At 40.9% G+C, this 18,895-nt stretch overlaps 3 long non-coding RNA genes across 3 annotated transcripts in view; 1 reads left to right on the forward strand and 2 right to left on the reverse strand.

Annotated features, from left to right (window-relative positions):
• Positions 1-14,431, reverse strand: part of LOC131506176 (uncharacterized) — a 28,068-nt gene extending 13,637 nt beyond the window's left edge. The window contains exon 1 of the long non-coding RNA XR_009258770.1: positions 13,789-14,431. This is a non-coding gene — a long non-coding RNA (uncharacterized LOC131506176). The remainder of the gene's footprint in view (positions 1-13,788) is intronic.
• A 106-nt stretch (positions 14,432-14,537) lies between these two features.
• LOC131506177 (uncharacterized) lies at positions 14,538-16,727 on the forward strand. The gene is made up of 2 exons (XR_009258771.1): positions 14,538-14,765; positions 16,015-16,727. It is a non-coding gene; the product is annotated as an uncharacterized LOC131506177 (long non-coding RNA).
• LOC131506178 (uncharacterized) lies at positions 15,059-16,059 on the reverse strand. The gene is made up of 3 exons (XR_009258772.1): positions 15,972-16,059; positions 15,776-15,836; positions 15,059-15,203 (listed from the first exon to the last, which is right to left on the reverse strand). It is a non-coding gene; the product is annotated as an uncharacterized LOC131506178 (long non-coding RNA).
• Positions 16,728-18,895: the final 2,168 nt, after the last annotated feature.

Consider the following 18,895-nt stretch of genomic DNA (forward strand, 5'->3'; position numbering starts at 1 on the left):
CAGACACACACATATTGTTAAATTGGTTATTAGATAGATATTCAGGTATGTAATTATTAGATTGTTGTGTATGAGCAAAGAAATGGGAGAAATTGAAAGCGTTGAGGTAGTTTCAATGAACTCATAATATTTGATGTATTTTATTACTTAAAATATGTCTCTGAAGGAAGAGAAAGATGAACGAATAACGTACTGGGGGCACAGCTTCACCTGAAAATCTCATGTGAATTTCGTGCTTTACTGTGTATTTACATCTGTATAATGTCTTATACCTACAGTATCCTTTTAAGAGGAAGCAAAATAATGCCAGTTTTTCTTCCCCAAATCTTTGAGTAACATTAGTTTTCCAGAGAGACATGTTCCGTTTTTATCCAGTAGTTTTGTGTACCGCTGAGCCCACGGGAGTTGCCCTAATTCAAAGGGTCGAAGCTCTGTCAGAACAGTGGACACACCAGGGTACCTATATAAAAATGCCAGCTCCTGTGCCTCGCCAAAGTCCAATTAAATCTGAGTCTCTGGGAAAGATTCTTAGCATTGATATTTTTAAAAATCTCCCCAGGTGAATCTAGAATTTGCCCAAGGGTAAGAACCAGTGCTGTAGGTGGAGGCTTACTACAGCTTGAGGACCAGGGAGGAGGTTATATTAGATATGATCTGTCGTTATACCTTTCTGCACATCAACCTCTCTTTGAACTCTTTCCCCTCATCACTGGGACCCTAGAGAAGCGAACTGATTGCCACGAAGTAGAAACATGGTCTGCAATGAAATCCAGCCTAGTGTATATAGCCCGATGGGATCCAGCATTCAAGTCACTAATTCTACAGCAGAGAAATAGAACTACTAACTCTAAACACGTTGGGCACGGGTTTTTTTCTCCCTCATGGTAACTTCCTACATCTGAAGAAAATTTTAACATGATAAATTCCAAATTGTTGAATTTTGAATGTATTTAATAATTATAATCTTTATCAGTTTGACTTTTTAAAACCCCACCAAATTCTCCTGCAATATTTTCAGTATTTGCTGAAGGATGACATCCCCCTTGCCTTAATCATGTGCCAGATTACTCGTAAACCTGGACCATATGCCACTGCAATTTGCTGATGGGCCCAAGCTGTTTTGATAGATAAAAAATCCAAGGGGATTAGAATGGCTCAATCCTCACTGTGAACAGAGCAACGGCATTAGGGCAGCTCTATGCTTTCCGCTCTCTCCTTGTCCATGCATTACCTAGTTTCTCTTCGTTCAGGTCACTGGTAACCCCAAACCAGAGATCGCATCAATGCCTGCAAAAAATGTATATTTCACCCAGATAAGGCTTTCTGTATCTATGTCGACAGAAACCAAGTTTCAGAGACCCGGATCATGCAAGCAAGGGAGTAAAAATCATTATGTGCAAAAGTAGGAAATATTTCCTCACTTTTGGCTTTAGGATGGTCCTGGGGGGTGGTAAATACTCTAAAATTGATGAGTAACAAAGCATCTTTCTCCTTTATTTGGCTCCTGGTTTCTGCTCGGTACCGTTAGTGGTGATATTCTCTGTCATTAATATTTGAATGACTACAAGTTTTTCTGTTTATAATAAAGTGAACCTCTATGAATTCACTTCAGAACTCCTCTGAATCTTGAAATCAGAATCAGATGGCTGATTAAATTGTTAAAATTCAAAATGACCTTTGGGAAAATATAATTTTCTGGAAGACACTTTCCCACACTCCCCTTTTCCTTTCTTTGCAGGTGAAACTTTCCTCAAATAAGGAGATCATTGTGATTTATTTCTTGTGTCTTGAAATCCATTTTCTTGATAGCAGCCCTTGTTTTAAGCCTCTGACATGGTGTGCTTAAAGATAAAGCAGTAAAGCGTTTGGTTTGAAGTATACTGCTAAGAGTGCTTTAAAACAGTAGGAAAATGCTGGTTATTCAGATTTCTAAGTTACCATTAAATAATTTGCATACTAAATAGTTAATAGTCCCAGTAGTGGGGAGTTTTTTTCATTAATCACACATTAATTAATTAGTTCATTGATTTACTAACTTCTTACATTGTCTCTTAATCAAGTTTCTTTTAGTTAAAAGTGACACAAACATAACTCTACCATAAGAAACAAAGGAACTTGTATTATTATTATTATTATTATTACTATTGTTGTACAAGCAAGACTCAGGTACAAGATTGCAGGATTCCAGCAACATAACCAAGACTCCCTTTCTCTTGATCTCTTGCTGTTGGGGGGAAAACCACACTTAATAACACTTCTGACATCAGAGGTGTGGGTTGTGGGTTTATTGCCAAACTGCCCAATTCTCCAACACCAGCTGAGTGTTCACAATTCAATTCAATTCTGACACAATCTCCCTGGAGATAGCATCAGATTCCAGAAGTTAAGGGCTCAATCCCATAAGACTGTCCCCACTTCAGATACCAGTCACAAGCCCCAGGTTGTCACCTATATTTCTGACTGCCTAGCTATAAATCAGCGTTCCCACAACCCCCTCTTTGGGTTCAATAAATTTGTTAGAAAAACTCATCAAACTCAAGGAAACATTCATTGATAGTTACTGGATTATTATATAATAAAGGATATGACAAAGGATAAAAATGAACATTCAGATGAAGAGATACACAGGCAGAGGTCCGGAAGGGACCCACGTACGTACAGAAGCTTCTATCCTTATGGAGTTGGGATGAGCCACCCTCCTGGCAGGTGGATGTGTTCACCAAACTGGAAGCTCTCTGAACCTTGTGCTTTAGAGATTACAGGAAGTTACACGGGTTTTAAGAGTTCTGTGTGAGGAATCAGGATCAAAGACTAAATATCAGCAGGAACAAGAGGCAGAGACTAATATATGTATCTTCATGCAGAAGGAGGACACAAAGATAGTGCCCACCTTTCTAAGGTCTCTGGAGAAGATTACAGACGGTGTTTAGAAGTATGTTGAACTAGCTAGCAGCCTGCCCCTCAAGCCACAGCTCTGAAGATAAACTAATAGGCCTTTCTCACAGAAAGACTGGTTTGAGCTGGTTGCTTCTGTACTGGGCCCTGAGGTAGAGCCAGGGTGAGTCTGAATGAACTATTTAAGAACTGTTTCCCAGGGCACTATAGCCTTGTGGGTCTTGTCTATGCAAGCTCCATTGACATTCAAAGCTAGATGTTTTGGGACTTCTCTCAGCACAGGTCTTAAAAGTTGGGTACCAAATGTGGGGAAAGCACTTCTTCTCTGAGGAAGCTGGGGGTTATGAGTTCCCTCCTGATGGTAGATCACTGCACTGGGGCTGGGGTTTCGGGTGAGATAGTGTCTCAGGCTCTCCTACCCATTTTCTCATTCATCTGATATGTATTGTCTGGAGGGAATTTAGGTTTCTCGTGTTTTCCAAATTATCACTTTATCTGCTATGTTTCCATTTTCTCTAGTTATGGAACAGGCTGTAACATAAGGAGAGGTGCAACACCATTGAGGAAGGAACTATATATATTTCTTATTATTTCACACCTGTCTTTGTTGGTCTCATTCTCTCCTACTCTATGTAAACTTTTCCATGTGGCAGGTGATATGTTTATACATAGCCTCAAGTTCATATCATTCCAATTCAGGGAACTCACAGGAATGAAAAAGTTCCCAAAAGCTTCTGCATGAAAAAATCCAGGGATTGTGGCCCCTGTATGTATACCTGAACTGGTGACCATGACCATTGGATTGATACTGTGAGTGGTCAGGTCAGAGTCACATACCTCACTTTGTACCCAGGTTCCAATAAATGAGTTTTTACTTGGTCTCTTCTTGTCTTTTCCACACTGGTATGGAAGGCAAGGTGTTATGGTAAATGTGCACATAATTAATGTGACCGCTGTGAGCTTAGGATTTCAAGTTACTTTCCTAGTGATTTTCGGAATACTGCAAGCTAGCGAAACATATTTTTTAAATTATTATGCTTCTACTGCTGAACTCCATCCCTGAACTGGCCTACAAAGTGAATACATTTCTAATTTGTTTTTTGTTCTGAGATCAATTATACCATAAAACCCACAAAAAAAATCTCTGCCACATGGAAAATATGTTAAGGTAGATTGATTTATAGTGGTCAGAAAATAAAACAACAGAATTTATGATGAATGCCCTGAGTTATAAGAAATATCTTTCAGCTATCAACTTAAAAAATGTCAAAGTCCCTTTGTGTCAAATGGAAGCTTAGTAATACCAAACTTGTATAAAGATGTATTTACTAGGTTTTGATAGTTAAATAAATAACCACTTAAAAGATTCTTAAAATCTTCAGATCTTAAATAATTCCTATAAAGAGAGTATAAGATGTGGGAAGTGCTAAACCAAAAATGTTTTCACTCATTAGAGATGACCTTATATAATTTCACCACTTCTGAGTTATCAGGGCATCTGTAACTTGTGAAAATGATTTTCATATTTTATTCCCAAATATTATGTATTTTCTCTTTATTTTGGAAAACATGTAAACATACAAATGCACATATTGAGGGACCTAGCTTCCATATTTAGTTACACCAAGTTGTTAGAATATGAGTTAAAAAATCTATTTGATAAGGCATCCCAACAAAAGCATAACTAAGTATAGCAAAATTCTGTGTCCTTGTTCCTTCACAGAAAATGTCACCTTTCCAGAGGTGAAACAAACTGGAGCATTGGGATTCGAGAAACGTCAATAGAGTCAAGTACATTTTTCACTTGTGGACTGAAGGCACAGTAGGGTAAGCATAATTTTTTTTTAATTCTTAAAAAAACAAAAAGCAAATAGTGAATGGAAGATCAATGTGCTGGTTTAAAGGTTAAGCAGATAGAGAAAGGGAAGTCTGTTTCCAAATCTATTTTCATACGATCAGTTTTGAGAAGGTCATGAGAGGCAGTATTTTAAATAGGTTAGAAACTGCAGACTGATTTTTTAGTATGGTTATGCCCGTTGACATCTGTATTGGGTGCTCACATGTCCTGTCTTACATCTTCTTGGGCCATTTTTACTCCAGTTCTTGGTGCAGCAACCAGGGGTGTGAGGCTGTAACATGACAGGACTTTGCCTCAGCTGCACAGCCACATCCGGGCTTCCATGGAGTAGAATGAGGCTGAAATTGAGTCAGCTGGTGCAAGTGCTATAGACACAAGGAAGCAGGAAAAGGTGACCAAGGATAGGATAGGGTGCAACTTTTAATAAGGTGGTCGCTGAAGACCTCTCAGGGAAGACAGTACTGCTATGAAGGCCTGAATGGAGTGAGAGAGTGAGCCTTGTGGGCACAGGAAACAGAGTGCAGAAGCTCTAAGGCAGCAGCATTGTCGGAATGCTCACCAGGGCCAAGTGTTCCTTGACAGAAACCAGACAGGCAGAAGAGCAGGAGAAGAGGGGAGAGGATGATGCCAGGATGTAGAGATCCTCACAGGCTTCTCTAAAGATGGTGGTGTGGTCTCTGATGAGCCAGGAATGGAACGGAAAGTTTTCGGAGAAGGGATGACATGATGTGGCGGGTGTTGAGACTAGAATGCAGAGTGTGTGGGCAAGTGTGGAAGCAGAGACATCTGTTAGGAAACCAGTGTAATAATTCAGTCAAGAGACAATAGCTTTGTGAAAGGTGGAAGCAATAGATGCGGAAGATGAGGTAAGAATCTGGATATATTTAGAAGGTAGCACCAAAAGAATTGGCTGATAGGCCAGATATGAGGAGAGAAATGAAGGATAATTTCAAAGTTTTAATTGAGAGACAGGAGGGAAAACATTGCTATTAACTGAGGTTCCAAAGACTGACAGTTGTGAGGTTTGGGGAGGGGGTCAGGTTTTGGATACAGTAAGTTTGAGATACCTACTGGCCATCCAAATGGAAATAGAAATAAGGCAAGAGGGTGGGCACACGCGTCTGAAGTGCAGGAGAAGGTCTGGGATGGGTTGTAAATTTGGGAGTCATCATCCTATAGATGATATTTAAAATCACAAAACCGGATGAATCGCCGAGGTTGTGTGTGCAGAGAGAAAAGAGAGGAGGCCTGAGGGACTGAGCTCTGGGTCATGCCAAGGTGCAGATGTTGGGGACCTAACAAGAAACTTGCAAGGGAGCCAGGGAAGGAGTGGACATGGAGGTATAGGGCAACTGGGAGAGTGTGAAATCTTGGCAGCCAGATGGAGAAAGAGTTTGAAGAGTGTCAAACCCTGAAGGGAGGTGAGGGGTAAGGACTGAGAATTAAGCACTGGATTTAGCAATGCAGAAGTCACTGGGGACCTGGAAGAGCCAGTTCAGTACAATGGTGGGGGCAAAACTCAGAGTCAGGGAGACGAAACTTAAAAACAATGAATACCATGAATGCAAACGACTTCTAAAAGGAAGACCAGACCAGAGTGGACTTAGAGCTGGAGGGGGTCTGTGAGTAGAAGAGAAGGACTCTTTTTCTTTCTTTCTTTCTTTCTTTCTTTCTTTCTTTCTTTCTTTCTTTCTTTCTTTCTTTCTTTCTTTCTTTCTTTCTTTCTTTCTTTCTTTCTCTCTTTCTTTCTTTTTCCTCTGGGAGAGATGATAGCAGGCACACAAACTGTTGGAAGTTATTTGGTGGAGAGGGAAAGAGAAAGAATTGCAGGATGATAGGAAGCTTGGAAGAATGCACGTGCAAGAAGGCAGAGAGGTGGCTAGATGTGGTGATGCAAGAAGCTGTGGGGGTTGCATTTTCATTGTTTCTCTTTCCCTGTTGAATAGGAAGCAAGGTCAATGGCTCAAGTGAAGGTGGAAGCAGAAATGTGGGGCATATGAGCATAGAGAAGGAGGTTCCAAATGGTCCTCTAGTTGTGGGGAAGTGGATAGATTAGGGAAATGGATGTGGTTTCCGAGGAAAATCAGGGGCCTGGTACACAGTGGTGCACATTTGAACTTGTGTGCTTTTCCCAGCCGTGTTCAGCCTGGGGGAGGAACAGAGCAATCAGAGTTGAACTTAACCGGGATGGGGTTTTTGTCAGTCCAATAGGCTAAAGTGAGAGATGTGCAAAGGAAGGGAGGGTTACACAAGACAAGATTTCCATGATTGCAATGGTTTTATGCTAGAGAGATTCATGTTTTCTTTCAAATAAGTTTCCTACTGTGACTTCAGCCTTTCTACTAAAGGTAATACCTCTTCTTCATCCTACTTCAGAATTCCAGAATCATTGTGTTTTCTTTCCTCTCACTCTCCAGTTACCCCAACCACCAAGCAGCAGCATGGTGTCACAGAAGCTACATGTCCCACTGGTGACACTGTCACAGAAGATACATGTGGGAGCAGACCATACACGGAGAGCTTTAGAGCAGGGTAAGGCAGGAAAAGCCGCTCAGTGTCAGGATATGGAGGTTCTAGAAGGCTGAGTTAAATACTATTCTTAATTAGGCAGGCATCCTCAGAGTGAGCATCCCAGGAGAATCAGGAGGAAGCTGCAGGGTCCTTGGTGAACTAACCTCAGTAATCTGACTTAAGGAGGAACTTCTTTTTGTAAATAAATGTTATTGGAACACAACCACATCCATTTCTTTGCATGTTGTCTATGGCTGTTTTTGCACCAACAGCAGAGCTGAGTGATTGCAACAGAAACTATATAGTCGGAAAAGCCTAAAATCATTACTACATAGCCACTTAGTGGAAAAGGTCTGCTAACTCCTTCTCTAAAAAATAAAAGTGTCCTAAGCGAGAGCTTTCAAACTGACCAATCATGGCCTTTGTTGTAGAACTGAACTTCCTAACATGTAATGAAAACCTACAGTATTTATAGAGCACTATCCACAAAAAGATCAAATTTCTCAGTGAGATTAGAGGGAAATTCCTACCCCTCATTTCCCCTCTCTGGAGATATTCCCTAAGACAAGACAAAATACATGAACTGCACCCAGATTTAAACATTAATTTTGGGATGTTTGCCAGACCAGATGGTTAGAAAAGCTAAATACCATTGATTTATTTCTTACCCTTTATGAAGCAACATTACAGACAATGGACCTTATCAGAACAAATGAGAATAAACAACAGAATGCAGATCAGAGGAGAATTAAGAACAAATGCTATTGGATTTTATTATGCTATAATTAATTTTGTATATAGAAAAGCACTAATTATTAGCAAATTGTAAACTCCACCAACCAAGCTTTAGTTTATAGCAGCTGGGCAAGGATGGACTTTTCTGTTTTATGAATGTCACTTTTCCTCGTGTGACACTTTTCCATCATTTCCGGTACCCAGAGGATGTTCTCTTGCAAATGCATCAAATACCTTTTGAGCACTCTACACTTTAGCGGCCAGGAACACACGATCCCTGCAAAAAATGTCTCAGTATAGTGGTGATTTGCACCCAGAACTGCAACAATAGTTCTTACTTGTTTTGGATCACAGACCCTCACGAGAATGTGATCAAAGCAGCAAACCCCTTTTTTCGAAAAACGTGCAAAGGCGCATATAAACAAAATTCTGCATGTGATTTTGAGAGTTTATTTTATTTCCTGAAGGTCATTTGTGAAACTGCATTTGGGGGCTAACCCTGTTTTTAGAATCTTTGTGATATAGCATGGGCACAACTGAGTAAACGTGCGTGTGTGTGTGTGCGTGTGGGCGCCCATGAGTATGTACAAATGTCTTAGTTCCTTCAGGAAATTAAGATGGAAACGTATTTTCTAGGTGGGCGGATTGGTTTGTGCAAAAAGTGATGAGACAGACATGACAGAGGAATTGAGGGAGTTCAGGCAGTTTGGGATGACACTACCATAGGGAGGAAGACTGAGGCCTTGGGAGAAGAGGCTGAGAAGAAACTATAGCTTGGCTCCCACAAGTCTTTGTATGTTGTATGAGACTTACCTCTTTTCCTTGGGGAATCGTACATCCTTAAGGAGCACACACGCCATTGGAACTGGCATTGACCACAGAACACTTAAGGACCTACATTTGCTTGCTCCTGGCTGGTTGTTTACTGCTGAGTTTCTCTTCCTTTTTGTGTGTAAAGTATGTTACTAAACAAGGATATTTATGTGTATCCTTTCATGGTATTTAATTTTGTAGCAGTCTAGATTTTATTTTACCTATTTCACTCACAAAAACAGTGAGAGCCAGGGAGATAGCTAACTTGCTCAAGCCCACACAACTGGGAACTGAACATCCCTTTTTTTTTTTTGACTCTAGTTTCTATACTTTTCCCTCTAGGCTTACAATACTGAGCCAAATAAAACTTTTTTAAAAGAAGAACTGATCATTTCTGGCTAATGTAGATATTCCCTTAGGGTAAGTCAGATTATTAATTAAAACCATGCTTTTTTTTTTTTTTTTTTTTTTTGAGTCTGAAACATCTTTTGTTTACTTATTTCCATAGGGTATTTCTTTCTCTTTTTTCTTTTTGTCACAGGATATATTTATATATTTATTTTTTTAAAATGTTTATTTATTTTGAGAGAGAGAGAGAGAGCACGAGCGGGGGTGGGGGGGGGGCAGAGAGAGGGAGGCACAGAATCTGAAGCAGGCTCCAGGGTCTAAGCTGTCAGCACAGAGCCCAGCGCGGAGCTCAAATTCACAAACCATGAGATCATGACCTGAGCTGAAGTTGGACGCTTAAACAACTGATTGAGCCACCCAGGTGCCCCTATTTTTTTTAACATTATATTCAAGTTAGTTAATATACAGTGTGGTCTTGCCTTCAGGAGTAGAACCCAGTGATTTCTCTCTTACATATGACACCCAGTGCTCATCCTGAAATGTGTCCTCCTTAATGCCTGTCACCCATTTAACCCATCCCCCTGTCCAACACCCCTCCATTAACCCTCAGTCTGTTCTATGTATGTAAGAGTTGCTTACGGTTTGCCTCCTCTGTCTCTATCTATCTTATTTTCCCTTCTCTTCTCCTGTGTTCATCTGTTGAGTTTCTCAAGTTGCACATATGAGTGAAATCATATATCTTTCTTTGACTTATTTGGTTAGCATAATACCCTCCAGTTCCATCCACATTGTGGCAAATGGCAAGATTTCATTCTTTTTCATCGCCAAGTAGTAGTATTCCACTGTATATATAAAAACCATACTTTTTAGTAAGTATTTTTATTTAGTAGTTTTATTTAGGCTGAGAATTTTGGAGGGTATGTGTTAGAGATCCTTCACTCGTGCCTACCCTTCCTTTGGTTTTTATTTTAAGAAAGATAAAGCTGGAGAAAGGCTCATAGCTTGGGTTGAAGTGAGCAAACTGGACAGACTGGAAAGGATTGGCAGGGCTAAGACCTGGATTACAAGACCCTGGGAAATCCTCCAAGATAAGAATTCCAAGCAATAAACAAAATGACTGTGCACGATAAAGAGAATTACACATTAGGAATTTTTTAAAATGTGTTCCGCCTTCTCCAGAGGTGGCAAAAATACATAACCACGATGTGGGGAAGGCACTGGTGGCCCAGGGACAGGGGAAACTACCTATTCACAAATAAAGCCCTCTCCAGTGTCAGGTGTGGCTTGAACTCTCCCTGTGAACTTTGCTTTGGGGCATAATGGTTTATTGCCAAAAGGCTGTCCAAAATTTAAACCTAATGAACACCTGAACTCTTCTTGAAAACTACATGCCAGTTAAAGACCGCAGATTCTGAGGTGATAAACTAAGAAGGGGACAGTGTCTAGTAAATTCGGGTTGTGATAAGCTTTAGACCACTGAGCCATCAGGGAGATCAGGCTTAGGTGTGGCACTTTGACGTCAGATTAGCACAAAGTAAATACTCAAAATTCAACAAAAAATGCAAAGATAATGGTGACGGACGACGCCAAAGAGGAGGCTTCCGTGGATGAATCTGGCTTGCTTCACGATTGTGCTTAGGGCCTGCTCTGCAGGTCAGACAATAAGATTCATCATGTGGTGAAATAATTTGTAATGAGACCGTGAATCGTATTCACAAGCCAAGGGAAAACATTGTCAAAGGCCCCTCCCACTGGTGCATAAATGACAGGGAAGCATTTCTGGAGCAGGGCTTGTTGAGTACTGTTTGTGTGTTCCCCTCTGCAGGACAAGCATCCTCTAGTCCTGCTAACACACAACCGGTCAAGTCACAGATGTTTATGTGGAAGTTTCTGTGACCTTTCCGGCATGCTCTCCCCTCAGCTGGATCCCAAACACAGTCCCATTTCACAGCCTTGCATCATCTAGTAGGACTCCAGCCAGGTGGAGAGGGAACAGCCTGGGAAGGGATGAACAGGAAGAGCCCCAAGGATTCTAAAGTGGGTCCAGAAATCCCTTCGCTGAGTAAACTTGAGGAGCCCAAGGGCACTTTCATCAAGCACAAGCACAGTGTGAGAAGAGACAAACCAAATGCAAGTTGAGAGTGTGACCACGTTGAAGGGCAACTGACACTTGTCACAAGGCTAGAAGTTTTGTATGTTTTTTAGCCCTTGGTAATGTGACAGACATGTTTACTAAAGCCTAAGAACAGATGCTCTTGATACAACCATAGGGCGTGAAGTCCCACAGTATCTTCATAACTGAAATACGTATTTTTAAGGTCTTTTCAATTGTTCAGTGTTACTGATCACATTGTGACTTATTTTTTTTTTTTAATGTTTATTTTTGCAGGAGAGAGATAGAGTGTGAGTGGGGGAGGGGCAGAGAGAGAGGGAGACGCAAAGTCTGAAACAGGCTCCAGGCTCTGAGCTGTCGGCACAGGGCCTGACGCGGGGCTCGAACCCCCAGACCGTGAGATCATGACCTGAGCCGAAGTCAGATGCTTAACAGACTGAGGTGCCTCTCATTTTTGTTTTAAATCTGTTTCTAAAGTGACTCTTCAGTATTGTCGATAGATCCATAATAAGAACTAAAATTCTTTTAAGGGAGTATCAGTGATCATTTACTCTTCTCCCATTCCCCTAAACTGAAAGACATGGTCATGACTGCAATTCTCAGAGATAGGAAATGATTTTCCCCTCGATTTTGGTTCTTTGAACGGTTTTCCTTGCTGCTTCATGGTTTCCAAGCTGGCTATTATTGTGGAACCTTTTAATCTCTCTGTGCCTGTGGAATTGTGGCTACCAAATGGGGGTGACATCAGAATTTACTGGATACAGTTGTTGGAGAATGAAATGGAATGATAGATGTAAAGTGCTTAGCAAAATGCTGGGACACAGAAAGTGCTCAGTAAGTGCTAACTATGATCGTCTTTATCATCACCATCATTATTCATTTAAATTCAGGTTAGTCAAGGATACAGTAATTTTTAAATGATACATTTTGTTTGAAGATAGCATATAACTTCTGATTATTAACTTTACATAATTATCACTGCTATCTAATTTGAAAATGCCCAATAAATTTTTTCAGCACCCTCCACATTTGCTTGGTAAGGGTGTTATATGTACGTAGGAAACATTTTTTAATTATTTTAGATTTGAACAATAACCAGATTTAATTTTCAGGCATGACAATGTTGAATTTGTGATAAATCTGAAAAGCTGAATGATTAAACTTTGTTGATAATCATTTGCATTATATGTTTTGTCTAATCTTTAAATCTACTATGCCAGCAGAGAGCCTGTGATGTTTTAGAATTTGTTTATTCAAAGAAAACATGGAAACATTTGCGTACTGATGTGGAATGCTTAAAAAAATGTGCCACGCAGAGGAAAGTTGGAAGCAATGTCTGTGAACCTCAAACTCATCTTGCTTCTTGCATTTTTAGGACACCAGATTCCCAAGCTGTGTTGAGAAACGTCCAGAGATGAGTGGAAGTGTTTTGAAATCACAAAAGAAGTGCGTCAGTGCCTATCTGCCACAGCATGGAGACTGCCCTTTGTTTAAAGGCGAGCCAAGCATTGTCTCTGGACCTTCATGCACACATCCCAGTGACATAACTGGGAGTGTCAGGTTGAGATCCCTCTAGACTTGGCTACATCGTGTGCTGGATTTTTAAAACAACTTAGCTATCAGAATAGTTTCCAGGCTTAGAATCAAATGCAATGAGGATAAAATGCCCCCATAAATTAGTTTTCTGAAAGCTTCAAATATACTTTAAGTGAGGTGAATCCTGATATAATAAACGAGTTTCCCAGGTTCCTGTGTAGAAATATAATGCCTCAAATTGGGTAACACTATCATGTTTCAGAAATCCCTCCATTCTGGGTTACCATAACATTAGGTTTCTTAATAGTCACTTGTCTTAGACATTCTCTGAAGGCAGATTCTAAGGCTTTTGTGCAGGTAGTATATTCATGAATTGCTGGAAGGCAAGAAGGAAATGATACTGGAAAGCAAGATGTGGAGGATTAAACAGGAAGGAGGAAAAGCCAATTTAGGGATGAGTTACAAGGTTGGCCACACCAGTGGTACTCAAAGTGGTATTTTGTTTGTTTTTGTTTTTGTTTTTGTTTTGTTTTGTTTTTCCAAAGAGCCTTATGTTTGTGTTTCAGAAGTGACTAACTAGGGTATCAAAATGGTGGACACATCTTTTATCTTCTGTCCCCCACTGGTCAAGGGAAACCACGTTAATGCTCCTTTGCACTTCTGAATGATGCACAGGTTCTTATATACTTTCCACACAGGTGCATCAAAACCAAAACCAAACAGGGGCACCTGGGTGGCTCAGTCGGTTAAACATCTGACTTCGGCTCAGGTCATGATATCACGGTTTGTGGGTTCAAGCCTCACATTGGGCTCTGTGCTGACAGCTCGGAGCCGGGAGCCTGCTTTGGGTTCTGTGTCTCCCTCTCTCTCTGCCCCTGTCCCGCTCATGCTCTGTCTCTGTCTCTCTCTCTTTCTAAAGTAAATAAACGTTAAAAAAAAAAAAAGCAAAATACTCAGGTAGAAACTGAGAGATACTTACCACAGGCCTCAGTCAAACATTGTCAGGTTGCCCCTATGGAAAGCTGGGTGAAGCTTTCAAAGAACAAGTCACCACGGCAGTCCTGGAGTAGGATGTGGAGAGGGTTTGAGGCAGAGTTCAAGGCACATCTACTACAGTCCATCCCTTTTACCTCTCAGTTTCTCTCATTCCCATTACAGAGTCCCTTTTAAGGTGGTAGGCAAATTTGAGAGGATTTAATAAAAGGTTAGTTGAATGAAGGTTATCCTCACTGCTTGGATGTAAATCCTAAAGCCATAATCAGTATTTTCTTTCCTCCACTATGTATTTTGAATTTCTGTTATATTTGACTAGTAAGAGGGTCTAACTGTGTGCCCAGTGGAGTGACTCGGGACCTTTATCCTGAAGCCTTAGCCGCCTGGCCCTTGTTGGGCTGTGGTTGCTGTACCTGCTGATTCTTAGTTACCACTAGGTGCTGAAGCACCAAAAGACATCCCAGGGAGCCTCCTCTTTTTCAGATATATTCCTCCCTGTCCCCAAGGTGTAGCAGCAATTCTAACTCCCCCATGGTTGTTAAGGTCAATTTTTATCCCCTGTAGAGTTAACTCTTTGCTTATTGGTTCCCTGGCATGACGAGCCCAACACGACCAGATGGTAATTGTACCTCTAGCTACACTAGAATGCTTGCAATGCACCCTGGGAAATAGAACTAATGATGACGTAATGTAAAGGATGGTGATGAGAAGCATGCATTCTGAAAGTGTGTCACCAGGAGTGATGGTGAGAAGTACCAGCCCCACTTCTACCTTTGGTTCCCACACCTGTATATCCAATGAACTGGGGGCACAGAACCAGAAATGAACCATTCGTTCAGAATACAAACCACATTCTGGAGGACTGCACCTCACAGGATGCTACTTGAGCTGGTGCCTTTGCCAAACCTCTCTACTATATTCTATAGTCCGCTCTTCAGCGGACTTCAGCTGATATAGTACATGGTAAGTCTAAAGTGTTCTGTGGATATATGTCTATTCTTTTGCCTCTTTTGGGGTAAAGTGGGTCTATTATCAAGATGAAGCAGAGAGAAGAAGGAAGTATATGACAAATACATGTGCAGTTTTCTATTCAACTTAAATAATGATTTCGTGGTGGATGCAACCTGTTAAGGCAACAAAATTCATTTTGCAAATTATTCGGTAAATCCAAAGTGCCATGCAAAAGTTGTGGTTGTTTACAGTGATCACAGGATAAGGAATTTGGCTAAGAAAGCCATCCAGACTGGTGCAGAGCTGTTTATTTGATTACAGATAGAGCCAGGCTGATGGCCTGAAGTACATGGGCAGCAAAAGAGAAACGGAAATCCCTTGATGTCTGCTATCTCCTCCTCACTCTCCTTCTTTCTGCAGCAACTGCCTTAGCTTCAGGCACCTTGAGTACTGTGGGCAATTTAGAAAAAGAAAATACAATTTGAAATTCTGAATTTGTGAGGGACTATAAGAATAATTGATAGTAATGAGTTTAAAAATCAACTTTTGAGGGGTACCTGGGTAGCTCAGTTGGTTGAGTGTCAGACTCTTGATTTCTACTCAGGTCATGATCCCAGGGTCATGGGATTGAGCCCTGCATTAGGCTGTACTGAGCATGAAGCCTGTTTGAGATTCTCTCTCTCTCTCTCTCTCTCTCTCTCTCTCTCTCTCTTTCCCACTGCCCCTCTCTTCTGCTCTCTATCCCTCTGTCTAAAATTTTAAAAAAGTTTTTTTAAAAATCTACTTTTTATTGCCATCTTACTAGCTGCAAAATGTTTTGAACCATGAATTTTTGCAATAGTGCAGCACAGTACATTTTTAAACTTTGAATAAAGAATAAACTTCACAAAAGGGGAGCGGGCAGAGTGTGTATACAGGCCATGAGGTAGGCACAGCACAGCACGTGTGAGGGGTCAGGACAGTCAGGAGAGGTAGGCCCGTGCTGCTGCTGGAGCTCAGACATGGCGGCTGTTGTTACTCACCCAAAATCCTCAGCAACAACTGGGCTGTGAGGGCCATGGAGCAGCTGGAGAAAACAACACCCTGTGTTTGAGAACATTAGCTTCAAGGGGCTGGAAGCAAATATGTTAGATTCCCCCTTTCTGTCTCGATCCCCATGCAGCTTATTACGAAGACGTCTTGGGTTTTGAGCAGTTCTCCGCAGTGAAAGGAACTCACCTGGGCGCCACAGATGACACCTTCTCTGTTCAATTTGCTACAGGGTGTGTCTCCATCTCCCAGCAGCATGAGATGATGGAACCGAATGTTTCAATGACACCCGTGAAAGTGAAAGTGAGGGAAATACGACATTGGGTACATAAGAGAAATGTGTCATTCAGTTTCCAGACCAAACAGAAGCTTCTTCTATAGAGTACTCAGAAGAGGAGTCTGCCTTAACTCTGGCCCCAGAGGGAAGAAAGAGCTGCCCACGAGACTGTGACTGCTCACGATGTGAGTCAGACCTCAATGCCAAGGAGCGTGTGCTGTGTTTCATCTTATCGTGAATTGCAATAAACATGTATGAGACATCTGAAATGTAAAAAACAATACCTGTTAGTGTGAGGCAGTGTTGTACGTGACACCATATGCCAATGGTTCATCGTTAGGCAAATACTCTAATAGTGGTGCTGGAGTTGCTCTGTAGACATAAAAGAAAAACCCAGATGCCAATTCTGGTAAGGATGATAAAGGACGGAAAAAGTCCAATGCAGTGGAATTGAAATCAAGTGATTGGCTCTTCTCCTCCATGACGGTGCTACATTGCCACTGGTGATAGGGCATTCAGTAATGGTAGCAGCTAGATCATTCTGGATGAGAGAGAGCCCATGCTGTATAGTCCATATGTAGTCTTTATCTCCGGCACAATGGCCACATCATTCATAACTCATTGTGTCAGCCCCACTCGGCTCAATAAATATGATGATTGACACAAGATGGATCACCTTGTCCAGTCAGTTGTTGATTTCCTTTTCTGTGTTGAATGCTCTTCAGTAGCTATTAATGTAAACCATGAACGTTTGCATACTCTGTCCACTTCCATTGTTCCATCAACTTGTCTATTCTCCAGACTTTCTTGCCTCTGATTTTTCATTATTGTTCCCTCAGGCACAGGAATAAATGTATACTCATAACTCAACTTTCCCATAACTCAACTATCCCTTCCACACATGGTAAACAATGAACTGTACTGCTCACAGTTTTTAACATTGATAGAATCTCCTTAACCACAGTCTTTTGGGGCCACCTCTGAGTGAGGCTGTGGTGTGGCCGCAGTACATTTCTGGCTAGTCCCAATGTATTATGTATTACCGTCTGTGGACCAGACCTGAGGTTTTCCTTCTCTGTTATTTGGTCATAATTGTTTCAGGTTGGGTTTCCTAGGAAGCGGACTCTGTTTAACATGCAAGATTTAACATGCAAGACATTTATTAGAGTGTGCTCTTGAGAACAATATCTGTGGAAGGAAAAGGGAGGGGGCAGGATTGGGCAGGAAGAAAATTGAGCTGTGACAGTGTCTGTGGAATGCCTTAGATAGCCCTGAAGAGAAGGCTGAAGACCAGAAGACTCTTGAGAGCTGTCCTGAGCTGGATAAAGGCACCAGACCTTTCTTTGTATCCTTTATCAATGGTCACAGAATGTAGGCTACCCAAGAAAGGAAGAGATCTTAGGCAAGGAAGCTCTGTTCAGCTGAGGCAATCCCAAAAAGGGCTGACAGCTGAGGGCTGGTTATCACAGTATGTGGGGTTAATGAGTCCTTTATTCCTGAAGGGAGATCTGGGTAGCAAATCTCAGCATATGCCAGAGGGGTCAACCTTTAGAAGATATGATTTGAAGGAAAGGCATTGGTACAACAGTGATGGCTTCCATGGAAGTCTGTGAATATATTTTGCTTGTCCTTTCTGAACCTGCTCAAGTCTGAACCTGTAAGAAACATTCTCCCCATTCACACACAGGATTGCTATTATGCCCCCTGAACCATTTGGTTTGGTTGGTAATACCCAGCTTGTGATGGGCAGCTCTGGCCACAAAGGTATTTGTTATCGCAGGTAAAAACTCCTGATCTGAATACCTATATTTTTAATTCACTGGAAGCAAGAAAGCCAAATTCCTATCTGGAAATTTACCACATTGATGAAGAACTTGTCCTTAGAAACTTATTTAACTTTGCTTTTAATCTGTATGTTTATCGATGACCATAGCAATCTCATGGAGAATTAGGGTATTAGAACACTGGGGCACAGATCAAAGTTGAGCATTCACATATGAACTCATTCTCTTGAACAGAAAAATTTCATGGATGTAACAATGAAATGACTGAGCAAAAGAACATGCATATGATAGGAATGCTTACAAGATGTTTTCAATTTGCTCTTTTGGCAACCAGTATCTGAATAGACTAAAATTGCAATTTCTTTGTGTATTCTGTTTTATTTCAGAATATGGATTTATAGAACCCTTAGGTTGCTATAAATTTTAAAACATTTTGTAGTCAGTGTCTTTGCCTATATTTACACACCTATGTTAAAAAATTAATCCTCTGGAAGAAACACTATTTATTTATCTATTTATCGGTCTATTTATTTTATTTGAATATAGTTGATGCACAATATCACAGTAGTTTCAGGTGTACAATTTAGTGATTTGACAAGTTTATACATTATGATGTCTTCACCACAATCATAGTTACCATCTATCTCATCACGTCGCTATTGCAATATCATTGACTATATTCTTTATGTTCTGCTTTTATTTCCGTAAGTTACTCCTTCCATAACTGGACACCTATATCACTCTTCCATTTACCCATTTTGCCCAAACCCCCTCCCCTCTGGCAACCATCAGCTTGTTCTCTGTATTTATAGTTTTAATTCTGCTTTTTGTTTATTCATTGTTTTAGATTCCATTTATGAGTAGAATCATACGGCATCTGTCTTTCTCAGTGTGACCTATTTTACTTAGCATAATACCTCTAAGTCCATCCATGTCGTCTCAAATGACATGATCTCATCCTTTTTATGGTTGTATAATATTCCATTGTGTATAAATTCCACATTTTCCTTATCCATCTGTCTATTGATGGACACTTATGTTGCTTCCTTGTA

The sequence above is a fragment of the Neofelis nebulosa genome, chromosome 3 (genome assembly GCF_028018385.1).
Source record: "Neofelis nebulosa isolate mNeoNeb1 chromosome 3, mNeoNeb1.pri, whole genome shotgun sequence".
Classification (NCBI taxonomy): Eukaryota; Metazoa; Chordata; class Mammalia; order Carnivora; family Felidae; genus Neofelis; species Neofelis nebulosa.